The sequence below is a fragment of the Mustelus asterias genome, chromosome 1 (genome assembly GCF_964213995.1).
Source record: "Mustelus asterias chromosome 1, sMusAst1.hap1.1, whole genome shotgun sequence".
Classification (NCBI taxonomy): Eukaryota; Metazoa; Chordata; class Chondrichthyes; order Carcharhiniformes; family Triakidae; genus Mustelus; species Mustelus asterias.
The window spans coordinates 76,818,489-76,832,807 of record NC_135801.1 but is presented as its reverse complement, the minus strand read 5'-3'; positions in this window follow the sequence as shown (position 1 = coordinate 76,832,807).

Here is a 14,319-nt window from a genome sequence, read left to right as displayed (position 1 = left end):
AAACCTGCCAGAGGAAAGTGTATGACACGTGTGAAATTCTACTATTTTCACTGCTCTTTTAATTTTGATCTGCTTATACACCAGCTTTGAATGAACTAATTTTAATTGACATGATTTGTGCGAGACTTAACTGGTTGAGGCACCGTAAGACACTTTGGGTAGCAAATTTACCAAAGTATATTAGGGAAAAGGTAGACTTTTGGACAGTGATACTTACAACTTCGTCCAATTTAATGTTCTGGTCACTTCCACCCTCCCCCAGGTCTCTGGTCTTCGATATTGGATTTGCTTGTGGAGATTAACATGAGGTTTCAAATCTTGGCTCACAAGGAACACTTAAAGGATTGTGTTTGTATTCCTTTTAGTGAATATTATGCTATGTTAGGCCAAGCTACTCTTAACTTATTGATTGCTTATAGTTGTTTTGGTTTAATTTAGCTAGTCTTTAAATAGATCTTTTATTGATAACACTTTGGTTCAAAAGAATATCCACGGAAGACAAAAGCTTCTTACTTACTAATCTTAATCACGTTGTGAACAATGGGCCTTATTCTTGAGCCAGACCTTGGCAGGCAATGATGTCCTGTAGTTTATAAAAAAGTAGAAACATTCCTTTGTCTGAAACAGTTTCTGCAAACTCTGTATTTACTAGAAACATTCAAGTTTATACAGTATCAATTTAAAATAAAAATCCATTCCTTCCAATATATTTCTTAATTACATCAATTTGCTAATTATAACTTAATCAAAGTTCACTACTTTATAATCACCTGATTCATGACTGACTTCTAAACAAAATCAACATGCATAGCTAACAGCATGGTGGCACAGAGGTTAACATGCTGCCTCACAGTGCCAGGGACCCAGGTTCAATCCCTGGCTTGGGTCCAGAGAGTCTGCACGTTCTCTCCGTGTCTGCGTGGGTTTCCTCCGGGTGCTCCAGTTTCCTCCCACAGTCCAAAGATGTGCGCGTTAGGTTGATTGGCCGTGCTAAAATGACCCTAGTGTCAGGAGGGTTAGCAGGGTAAATATGTGGGGTTATGGGATAGGGTGGGATTGTTGTTAGTGCAGTCTCGATGGGCTGAATGGCCTTCTTCTGCACTACAGGGATTCTATGATAATAGAAATAAGGTGGCACAATGGTTAGCACTACCGCCTCACAGTGCCAGGAACCTGGATTTGATTCCCAGCTTGGATCACTGGCTGTGTGGAGTCTGAACGTTCTCCCCATATTTGCGTGGGTTTCCTCCAGATGCTACAGTTTCCTCCCACAGTCCGAAAGAATGCTAAAATTCTCCCTCGGTGTACCCAAACAGGTGCCAGAATGTGGCAACTAAGGAATTTCCACAGTAACCTCATTGCAGTGTTAATGTAAGCCTACTTATGACACTGATAAATAAATTTTTAAAACTTAAACTTAAAAATACAGAATGTAAAACAGTTGCAGGAAACCACATGTTAGCATTAAAATGACTTGTTAATTATAACTCTGAATACAGTATAAAAATGATTGATTTTTAAGATTAAATTTGACTACCGAGGTCCAGCAGTACACAAATTGCCCCAAACTCACTACTGACTTAATCTCTGCATTTCAACTCACCGTTGGGAAATCAAAATGTTGGGCCCGATTTTACATCGTGTTGCACCCGTTTTCAGGTGCGAAAACTTGGCAAGGTCGAGCCTGAGGTGAGTAGTGCGATCCGCGCCTGCTCCGCGCTGGTTCCCCCTTTACCAAGGCCTGAAAATGGCTGCATTTAAATTGACTTAATGGGCTGCACGCCCAACTTTACCAGCACTTCCCCCTTTACCAGCACGTTCGCCCATCCAGAATCGGCACGAAACAGACATGTTCCATAAAAGTCTGATTCAGGTACTCCAGCTAGTGCGGAGGTAAGTGCCGAGCGTCTGATGGCTCTCTGCTTGAGATTGGTGGAGGTGGGGGGGGGGGGGGGGGGGGTCCACTGCCACTCTGCCAGTGATCAGTGATGGGGGGAAGGTAAGTCCGCCGACACTCTGCTTGAGATCAGTGGGGGGGGAAGGTGGGTCCGCTGCCACTCTACCTATGATCAGTGGGGCGGGGGGGGGGGGGGGGGTAAGGTGAGTCTGCTGCCCCTCTGCTTGAGAGCAGTGGGGGGGGGGAAGGGGGGTCTGCTGCTACTCTGCCTGAGATCAGTGGTGGGGAAGGGGAGTCCGCTGCCACTCTGCTTGAGATTGGTAGGGGTGAAAGGGAGTCCGCTGCCACTCTGCCTGAGATCGGTGCGGGGGGGGGGGGGGGGGGGGGGGGGAGTGAGGGGGAAGATGCCCGTGATTGATCTGGGTGGCAGGGGGATGGTGGGATAAAGGGGTCAGTAATGTTGTGGGGGTGGGACAATGTCTATGGGGGCCAGAGGAAGGCATTATTTGGCCCAGGAGCGATGTGGCAGTGGAGCAGCATTCTAGCTTTTTTTTCCTGTGCATTCGGAGCTGCAGGATTTCAGGCGCATTAAGTCCCACCCATAGGCCTTTGCAGCATGATTTGGAATCGCTGATATTTTTGGAGGTAGAGTGCGTATGGGGACGCCTCAGAACGGGTCTAAAAGTCGATCTGAAACACTCCCAGTTTCAAGTCTGCCCAACGCTTAGAATCAAAATGGTAAAATAGGGCCCGTTGTCTCCCCCCTCATCATTCTGTGTGAAATACTTACATTTTAGGAGGTAGTGCTGATCAATGTTAACGGGAACAATGTAATTTGTAAATCAAACTAATTGGTGTGCAGTGTGATGATATAGGGACCAGTAATTTTTATGTTTAAAGTAGACAAAGTTTGAAATCCCAGGTACCTATTACAAAAAAGCAGAAGTTTCACTGTTTTTAAAGAACCAAAATAAACTTTACTATACAAAGTCAGAAAAGTATAACAATTTACAATGGCAGATGTGACCAAGATGTGGAGATGCCGGCGATGGACTGGGGTAAACACAGTAAGAAGTCTCACACAGGTTAAAGTCCAACAGGTTTATTTGGTAGCAAAAGCCACTAGCTTTCGCAGCTTGCCTCCTGGACTTGCAGAATCTCACTGGCTGTCCTGTTTGGAGACAATACATATCTCTTTAACCTGTGCTTAATGCTCCCTCCACTCACATTGTCTGTATCTTTAAGACCTGGTTGGCTGTAGAGATTCGCATTCTAATCAGTATTCTGTAACTTGATTTTGTGTCTCTGTATGCCCTGTTTGAGAGCAGTTATCCACTCCATCTGACGAAGGAGCAGCACTCCGAAAGCTAATGGCATTTGCTACCAAATAAACCTGTTGGACTTTAACCTGGTGTTGTTAAAACTCTTACTGTGTTCACCCTTGATGCCAAACTTTCAACAACCTCAAGATTATTGGCAACTGGAAAATTGAGCTCTTGATACTCCGTTGTGAGATAAGATTATACAAATGCTTTGCTCACTAGTTTAACTCTTTCATTAAATTAGTTAATGTCTCCATTGAAATAGTGAGGAAAAGCAATGCTTATGAAAACTTTAAACATCCATATGTAAATATTCACACAAAATAACTTCAAAGCTTGCTCTTGCCCCTAGACTCTCTCTTGCTCGTTCTGCCATCTGGAGGTGCCTAGCTCTCAATCTCTGTGATGTTTGGCAGCATCTTTGGTGCTGGCAGGTTGTCACTGCCAATGTCACAGTCTGCAGATCTATGGAAAGTGCTCCCTCTAGTGTCAATATCTGTTTCTTTTCCTCTCTGATTTCTTTCCTGTCTATTCGCAATCTTGCCATTCACACCTCCTCAAGACAAATCTTTTGTTTCTTTCCTTGTCCCGTTAGCTCTCCCTTTAGACTTGCACCATGAAACCACTTGTCATTTAATGTCTCCTGCCCCCCAGAGAATCACAGATTTTCCCTTCTTTCCTCTTCCTTCCCGTTCCCCCCTTTAATATGCTCGTAAGCTCATTGCCCTGAAATGTTAACGGTTTCCAGCTGATAAATGCTATCAGATCTGCTGAATATTATTGACACTTTTTGGTTTTTATTTTAGATTTCCAGCATTCACAGTGTTTTTGTAAATACATTTCTGTATAGAAGTTGTGTGATTATAAAGTAACTCGAGAATCTTACAGCACAGAACAATACCCCTTGACCCATCATAGAAATTCTACAGTGCAGAAGGAGGTCATTCGGCCCATCAAGTCTGCACCGACAACAATTCCACCCCGGCCCCATCCGTGTAACTACACATATTTACCCCGCTAATCCCTCTAACCTGCGCATCCCCGAGACACTAAGGGACAATTTTAGCATGGCCAATCAACCTAACCCGCACATCTTTGGACTGTGGGAGGAAAACAGAGCACCCCCACAGAAAACCCAAGCAGACACGGGGAGAATGTGCAAACTCCACACAGAGAGTGATCTAAGCCGGGAAACAAACCCAGGTTGCTGGAGCAGTGAGGCAGCAGTGCTAATCATTGTGTCACCATGCTGCCCCTATACCTATGCATACCTATGCCAACTATTTGAAGGAGTCATCCCATTCACCACGCTCTTTCCTGATGGTCCTGCACTTCTTTTTCCCTTTTCAAATCAATTATTATTATAAAAAAGATACAAGGCAGACAATGAGTTAAACATAACTTGGAATAATATGATGATAGCCTGTCTGGTGAATATTCTTATTATCCATTGCCATTTGCTTATTCATTGATTAATCAGACAGCTATGAACACATAATGAAATTGATTGCTTTTATTACACTAATTTCTCTCTAAACTGTACTCAACTGAATAAAACATGGTGCTGGTAATGGAGTCTTAAAATAAATTGTGAAAAATAGCTAGAAGGGAGAAAAACTAAACATTGACACAAAGAGCGTCTTGGAGTATAAAATAATCCGATTTCCTGGAATTTACACAGGTTCAGCCACAGAGGCTGCAGTTTGAATGACATTTGATACAGGGGCAGAATCACCACGCCTGCAGCCTCACAGGTTACAAAACTGGAAACCGAAACATCCGTCAGCTTCAGTTCCCCACAGCTCTTATTTCATCATTGACTGAAGATGTGGAAATAAGCAAGTCTGTCATGCAAGAAGAATGAGGTAATCAGCTAAATAAAGGCACAAGGTTAACGATGGCGAGACAGTGGGTTCAACGTTCTTGGCATGGAAGATGAGAAAACTAGACTAGACCACTAGCTAGAGGCTAGCAATTTGCAGCTGAACCTGGAGGCTAAAGCCAAAGATATTTTGGCCTCTTTAAGAAGCGATCCCCACTCAATTCTGAGGAGAGCTAGATTAAGGAAATGTCATCTGGAAAGTCCAGGTTACCCAGATGAAATGATGGCATATTGGTAATGTCGCTGGGTTAATAATTCAGAGGTCCAGCCTTTGGAGGCTGGGTTCAAATCCACCATGGCAGCTTTTAAAAAATAAATTCAATTAACCAATTAAAATAAAAGTCTGGAGTTGGAAGCTTGTCCCGATAATATTGACCACAAATCTATCATCAATTGTTATAAAAACCAATGGTTCACCAATGGACATCTACCATCCTTACTTGGTCTGGACTAAGCTACACGTGATTCCGCACCCAAACAATGTGGTTGACTCTTAACTGCCCTCTGAGATGGCTCAGCAAGTCACACAGTTCAAGGCCAATTAGGGATAGACAACAAATGCTGGCCTTAGCCAATTATTTCCACCTTTCATGGAAGAAAATATAAAACAAATAAATCCCTGCCAGCGTAACTTTGTTCATGTGGTGGCCTGAGTTCAGCCCAATAAAAACATTGAAATTAGACATGTCCTGCAGTTTGGGCCTACTGTAATCTCCAGACAACTCAAGAAACAAAGTCAATCGATCCCAGAGTAGCTGGATAGAGTCATCGAGTCATAGAGGTTTACACCATGGAAACAGGCCCTTCAACCCAACTTGTCCATGCCGTTCTTTTTTTTTAAACCCCTCAGCTAATCCCAATTGCCCGCATTTGGCCCATATCCCTCTATATGTCAAGAGTAAAAGGATGAGATGTGAGGGCATAGGACCCTTAAAAGGTGAAGGGGGAAAAGTTTGTGCGGAACCGTTAGAAATGGCGGAGCTGCTTAATGAATACTTTACCTCGGTATTCACGGTGGAAAGGGATCTGGGTGGTTGTACTGCTGGTTTGCGGTGGACAGAAAGGATCGAGCATGTGGACATAAAGAAAGAGGATGTGTTGGAACTATTGAATGGCATCAAGGTTGGTAAGTCGCCGGGACCGGATGGGATGTACCCCAGGTTACTGTGGGAGGCGAGGGAGGAGATTGCGGAGCCTTTGGCGATGATCTTTGCATCGTCGATGGAGACGGGAGAGGTTCCGGAGGATTGGAGGATTGCAGATGTGGTCCCTATATTCAAGAAAGGGAACAGGGACAGCCCGGGAAATTACCGACCGGTGAGTCTAACCTCAGTGGTTGGTAAGTTGATGGAGAGGATCCTGAGAGACAGGATTTTTGATCATCTAGAGAAGTTTAGTATGATCAAAAGTAGTCAGCACGGCTTTGTCAAGGGCAGGTCGTGCCTTACGAGCCTGGTTGAGTTCTTTGAAAATGTGACCAAACACATTGACGAAGGAAGAGCGGTGGATGTGGTCTATATGGACTTCAGCAAGGCGTTCGATAAGGTCCCCCATGCAAGACTTCTTGAGAAAGTGAGAGGGCATGGGATCCAAGGGGCTGTTGCCTTGTGGATCCAGAACTGGCTTGCCTGCAGAAGGCAGAGAGTGGCTGTGGAGGGGTCTTTCTCTGCATGGAGGTCAGTGACCAGTGGAGTGCCCCAGGGATCTGTTCTGGGACCCTTGCTGTTTGTCATTTTCATAAATGACCTGGATGAGGAAGTGGAGGGATGGGTTGGTAAGTTTGCTGATGACACCAAGGGTAGGTGGTGTTGTGGATAGTTTGGAGGGATGTCAGAAGTTGCAGCGAGACATAGATAGAATGCAAGACTGGGCGGAGAAGTGGCAGATGGACTTCAACCCGGATAAGTGTGTGGTGATCCATTTTGGCAGATCCAATGGGATGAAGCAGCAGTATAATATGAAGGGTACCATTCTTAGCAGTGTAGAGGATCAGAAGGACCTTGGGGTCCGGGTCCATAGGACTCTTAAATCGGCCTCGCAGGTGGAGGATGCGGTCAAGAAGGCGTACGGCGTACTGGCCTTCATTAATCGAGGGATTGAGTTTAGGAGTCGGGAGATAATGCTGCAGCTTTATAGGACCCTGGTTAGACCCCACTTGGAGTACTGCGCGCAGTTCTGGTCACCTCATTACAGAAAAGATGTTGAAGCCATTGAAAGGGTGCAGAGGAGATTTACAAGGATGTTGCCTGGATTGGGGGGCATGCCTTATGAGGATAGGTTGAGGGAGCTTGGTCTCTTCTCCCTGGAGAGACGAAGGATGAGAGGTGACCTGATAGAGGTTTACAAGATGTTGAGAGGTCTGGATAGGGTTGACTCTCAGAGGCTATTTCCAAGGGCTGAAATGGTTGCTACGAGAGGACACAGGTTTAAGGTGCTGGGGGGTAGGTACAGAGGAGATGTCAGGGGTAAGTTTTTCACTCAGAGGGTGGTGGGTGAGTGGAATCGGCTGACGTCGGTGGTGGTGGAGGCAAACTCGTTGGGGTCTTTTAAGAGACTTCTGGATGAGTACATGGGATTTAATGGGATTGAGGGCTATAGATAGGCCTAGAGGTGGGGATGTGATCGGCGCAACTTGTGGGCCGAAGGGCCTGTTTGTGCTGTGGCTTTCTATGTTCTATGTTCTATATCCATCGTACCCATGTAACTACCTAAATGCTTTTTAAAAGACAAAATTGTACCCACCTCTACTACCACCTCTGGCAGCTTGTTCCAGACATTCACCACCCTCTGTGTGAAAAAATTGCCCCTCTGGACCCTTTTCTATCTCTCCCCTCTCACCTTAAACCTATGCCCTTTAGTCTTAGACTCCCCTACCTTTGGGAAAAGATATTGACTATCTAGCTGATCTGTGCCCCTCATTATTTTATAGACCTCTATAAGATCACCCCTCAGTCTCCTACGCTCCAGAGAAAAAAGTCCCAGTCTTTCCAGCCTCTCCTTATAACTCAATCCATCAAGTCCCGGTAGCATCCAATAACCTCATACTGCTGCAATTTAAACCCCTGTGAGGAATATTCTTTTTCATTTTACGCTGTTCTCCTTTGGTCCTGTGAGGGCATCTGCCTTCCCTTAACCTATTGGAGTGGCATGCTGCAGCTATAATTTGATGGAGTAAATGTCTGCACCTCTGCAATGGAGCACGCAACTCACTCCAGATGTAGCCAGCTTTGGGCGAGAGGGCAGGATCAATACTGTCACTTGTTGTATGGGAATCTTGCTCTGCTGCATTTCCAATGGTAGAGCAAGGATGGATCCTAGACTTACAGGTCATTGTGGTTCAGCATGTTAGAAAGGTTTTGTGAGCATCCACAGGGTTAGCTCACTTGTTTAAACATTTTGAATTAGGTAGTAGGTCAGCTGCACCGCAATTCAAACTGGAGAATTTTGTGGGCATTCTGACAATGTCCCTTTGATGTTCCTTCACCTGTGGCACCAATGTGTCGCTGCAGCCATTTTTGTACCCTTTTCTCTTCCTTGCTTGCTATCAATCCGGCCCAACACCCTGCTCACTTGCCTTTTCGACTGAGCTAAACAGGTGTTGGTCCACTCAACGTGCTGTCCCACTCACTGAACAGACAGGCTGCAATCTCACCATGAAGGATCAATCTGTTCATCAGCTCTTTATTTCAGCACTATCTCACTAGTGTGTTCTCAAAGCTTTTCCTGACACTCACCTGCTGTGACTTTAATGTGTTGAGAGTCTTCTCATATCATGTTGAATGATTTAAGGCTGTTCACAATGTCGTACCTGTAGTTAATTTTGCTGCCAGGATATTTGACTACCAGCGAGTACCATGTCTTGGGCTTATTTACTGTAAGAGGCTGGCACTATAAGAGGGCAGCAAGGTGGCACAGTGGTTAGCACTGCTGCCTCACAGCACCAGGGACCCAGATTCAATTCTGGCCTCATGTGACTGTGTGGAGCTTGCACTTTCTCCCTGTGTCTGTGTGGGTTTCCTCCGGATGCTCCGGTTTCCTCCCACAGTCCAAAGATGTACGGGTTAGGTTGATTGGCCATGCTAAATTGACCCTAGTGTCAGGGGATTACCAGGGTAAATGAGGGTTACGGGAATAGGGACTTGGTGGGATTATGGTCGGTACAGACTCAATAGGCCGAATGGCCTCCTTCTGTACTGCAGGGATTCTACAATTCTATGATTCTAATGTGGGAAAATTGGCAACAGTATGGGCGCAATCTTACTTGCCAGGCTCCCGCTGCAGCAAAATCGGAGAATTTGGCGGCCAGGCAAATCTCCAGTCACTGTGGCGAGATGGGAAAATCCCACTCACATGAACATTGGTAAGATTCCGGCCTTTGCGTTTGATGCCCATTCCATCTCCCTACCCCTGAGATTGGAAGGCAAACTATCATAAAGGCATCAAAGAAATGGCCCAGGATGAAGCATCAGCAGATATTAGGTGAAATTTTCCCTCAGTGCATAGAATGGTGGCTGAGGTGTGAAAACTGGCATGTAGCTCTCCAGCTTAACAGCTGAGTTTTCTCTCCAGATTTTGATGCACTCTATGCAAAAAAAAATATTGGGAGCGCGTTTTTCACCATCACTATTGTGGGGGGTGGACCTGATAGATTCGGCAACGCTGTCTCCACAGAGATCGGGGAGCCAACTTTAAAGGGCACCTTGATCAGCATTAGAAATAAAGTCCCCCCACCACCTCACAAGCATTGGGGCAACCCCTTCCCCCCTGCTCCCCCCCTCCCGTCCCCTCCCTCCCCCCACACTCACACACACACACACAAACATACAGGCATCAGGGCAATTCCCCCTACACCCGTCACAGAAGCATCAGGAACACACCCCCACACACACCCACACATAAGGGGAAACACCCAATGGAGTTCCCAGAGAGCCCGCCACTGGCACTGCCATTCTGGCGGTGCCAGATTGCATTCCCAGGTTAGTGCCTGGGCTTGTCCCTCTCCCCTCAGGGCTAGTTACCTTCGCACCCATGGTGAGTTCCCTTTGACTACTTTAAGTTTTTAAATACCTGCCCTGTTGGTGAGGTATGAATATTCAGTGAGGGAGGGGAACATATTACAGGAAAACTCTTTAATTATTGCTAAATTTATTATTAAAATTATTGACATGTTGAGGGCCAGGGAAAATCAGAAAATGAGTCTCGCCAGTGAGAATTTCGTTTTCTGATTCTCACAAGAGTTTGCACCCACGTCGCCATTGTTCTCATGGCGAACACGGGTGCAAAATCACCCCATAGTTAATAACCTGCCTTCAGTCAGAGCACTGATGAATGAATGAATGAACCGTTCACACTTGCTCCCACTGAGGCTTCTGCTATTGGGTTATGAAATTGTTCATCCAATTTTATCGATGCTATGAAAACACATGACATCTAACAACCACAAATATATCTTGATCTTTACAATTGGAAGCTGAGCTTTTTAAATAAGCAAAGTCAAAGCTCAATGTACAACTTGTATTTTCAAGTAATCAGATAGTCCACTTCCTGTCGTTCGCAAAGTTCGGCTCAGGAGTGTGCTTCCTTATTGTTATAATCCCAAGGATCAGATCTGAAAAGTGACACTGTTTAAAGTTTATTTATTAGTGTCACAAGTAGGCTTACATTAACACTGCAATGAAGTTACTGTGAAAATCCCCCAGTCACCACACTCCGGCGCCTGTCCGGGTACACTGAGGGAGAATTTAGCAAGGCCAATGCATCTCACCAGCACGACATTCGGACTGTGGGAGGAAATCGGGGCACCCGGAGAAAACACGCACAGACATGAGGAGGATGTGCAGAATCTGCACAGTGACCCAAGCCAGGGATCAAACCCAGGTCTTTGGTGCTGTGAAGCAGCAATGCTAACCACTGTGCCACTGTGTTGCCTGTCCTATGGGTCAGATACAGCTGATTTGAAACTGTTCATTTGAAGAACGCTATCTAATGTATAATTAATCGTACTTTGCGAAAGGTGATTTCCTGCAAAGTCTCATTTTGGGCAGGGTTTTACAGCTTCGATTGTCCAGAAATCGTAAAATCCCGCCCGAGGTCAACGGACCTTTCCATGTTCCGCCCTTCGCCCGCTCCGATTCCTTTGGCGGGCGGGGCAGTAACATTCCGGCCGTTAACTTTGGCAAACAGGACAATTGAATAACAAACATAAACATAAAGAAAAAGGTCTGACAACTAAGGAAAATTCAGGAGCCTAGAGAAAGGTAGGTTCCAGGGGCTAGTGTGGCAGGGACAGGAATAGAGACTCTGGGGGTGGCGTTGGGGGCAGGTGTGTGTAGTAGGTGGGTGCGGCTGGGGGAGGGGGGTCAGAAAAGAAATATGCAGTGACATTTAACAAATGCTTCTCAAATTCTTCTCCCCAGTTTCTTAACCAAAGAATGAACACAGTTAAATTATATGGATTAATGCTAGCATTATCAGCAGAAGTAGGAATATTAATTAAGTTGATTTAGCATTCATAGGCTGACAAGTATTAATTAATAAGCGTAAATTACTTCATCTTAGCTTTGTTATTTCTGAAAAAAACTTGTTTGGAAATTGAAATGAAGGCAAAAGATGCATTGGATGTGATAAAATACATGTCTGCAGGTGCAGAAATATCAAAAGATAATTTTATCCCTCAGTTGTAGTTGCTGCATTATAAAATTAACATTTATTGCAGGAGGAGTAACCCACTTTGGGATTACATTAAAATAAGAACAGAAAACACTGGATAAACTCAGCAAGTCTGGCGGCTTCTGTGGAGGGAGAAACACAGTTAACGTTTCGAGCCCATCTGACCCTCCACGGTCCTAAGAGCAAAGAACAAAATACAAAGAAAATTACAGCACAGGAACAGGCCCTTCGGCCCTCCAAGCCTGCACCGACTGTGCTGGCCAACTGAACTAAAACCCCCTACCCTTCCGGGGACTATATCCCTCTATTCCCATCCTATTCATGCATTTGTCAAGACCCCCTTCAAAAATCCTGCTGAGTTTATGCAGAATTTCTGTTTATATTTCACATTTGCAGCATCCACAGCATTTCCTTTTATTTGGAATACGATTTCCCTACATTAGAACAATGTTTACACTTAAAAAGTACTTCACTGTTTGTACAGTACAACTATATGCATAAAATTTCATTCCAATCCTATAGATGTACATGATCAAAACCATTTCCTTAACTGTAGCATTAAGGTGCTAAGAGTCACAATATAAAGCATAGCCAGTGAAAAGGAGGGATATTTCCTGGAAATCACAGGCATTACCACTGTGGTCTAATTTGTGTTTTATTTTATTATAATGAGAAAGCTCAGGATTCAAAATGCATTGAGGAGTTTCCCCTCTGAGTCAAATGTAAGATCTGGAGCTGGATTGTTCTGTTGCTCATCAAATTTTGTGGACTTTGATTATATCAATCATTAACTGTCTGTCATTAATAGTTGTGTGACTGCCATGTTTCTGATGTTACAACAGTGACTGCACTTCACAAGTACTTCATTGGATGTTAAATGCTTTGTGATATCCAGCAGTCATCACGGCACGGTAGCACAGTGGTTAGCACTGCTGCTTCACAGCTCCAGGGACCTGGGTTCGATCCCCAGCTTGGGTCACTGTCTGTGTGGAGTTTGCACATTCTCCTCGTGTCTGCGTGGGTTTCCTCCGGGTGCTCCGGTTTCCTCCCACAGTCCAAAGATGTGCGGGTTAGGTTGATTGGCCATGCTAAAAAAAAAATTGCCCTTAGTGTCCTGGAATGCATGGATTAGTGGGTAAATATATGGGGGTAGGGCCTGGGTGGGATTGTGGTCGGTGCAGACTCGATGGGCCGAATGGCCTCTTTCTGTACTGTAGGGATTCTATGATTCTATGAAATGTGCTATACAACTACAAATCTTTTTTTAACCATCCTGAGGGGGTGGCACCGTGGTTAGCACTGCTGTATCACAGTACCATGGACCTGGGTTCGATTCACGGCTTGGGTCACTGTCTGTGTGGAGTTTGCATGTTCTCCTCGTGTCTGCGTGGGTTTCCTCCGGATGCTCTGGTTTCCTCCTACATTCTGAAAAACATCTTGGTGAGGTGCATTGACCCGAAAAGGTGCCAGACTGTGATGACGAGGGGAATTTCACAGTAAGTTCATTGCAGTGTTAATGTTAGCCTTACTTGTGACTAATAAATAAACTTTTACTTTAGGTAGCGTGCGGCAGAAGGTGGGGATACAGCATTCAGAGAAAGGTGTTATCAACACTACCATGTAGGTGACTTGATTCAGTGACCTTCGACATGAAAAGATGTCTCAGATGTTTGAGTTCAAATTCTTAAAACCTACGATTAAGATTATTACGCCTATCACAATCGATTGTATACCGGTTGCTGCTGAAGTCCACACAGAAGCTTAGAAAAAAGGTCTAATGAACAAAAATAAAATGCTGTAGATGCTGAAGACATGAAATAAAACAGTGGATGTTGGGAACATTCAGCAGGGCAGGCAGCATTTGTGGAGAGAGAAACAAAGTTAACCTGTCAGGCCGATGACCTTCCATTAGAATGGTGGAAGTGTTAAGTCTGGTCGAGTCTGTATCATGAAATAGAAAAAAAATTGAACATAGAAAAAATACAGCACAAACAGGCCCTTCAGCCCACAAGTTGCGCCGGTCATGTCCCTACCTACCTAGGCTTATATATAGGCTTACCTATAACCCTCAATCCTATTAAGTCCCATGTACTCATCCAGAAGTCTCTTAAAAGACCCTATTGAGTTTGCCTCCACCACCACTACTGACGGCAGCCGATTCCACTCACCCACCACCCTCTGAGTGAAAAACTTACCCCTGGCATCTCCTCTGTACCTACTCCCCAGCACCATAAACCTGTGTCCTCTCGTAGCAGCCATTTCAGCCCTGGGAAAAAGCCTCCGAGAATCCACCCGATCTATACCTCTCAACATCTTGTACACCTCTATCAGGTCACCTCTCATCCTTCGTCTCTCCAAGGAGAAAAGACCGAGCTCCCTCAAAATATACCTCATAAGGCATGCCAACCAATCCAGGCAACATCCTTGTAAATCTTCTCTGCACCCTTTCAATCATTTCCACATCCCTCCTGTAATGAGGCGACCAGAACTGAGCACAGTACTCCAAGTGGGGTCTGACGAGGGTCTTATAAAGCTGCATCATTATTTCC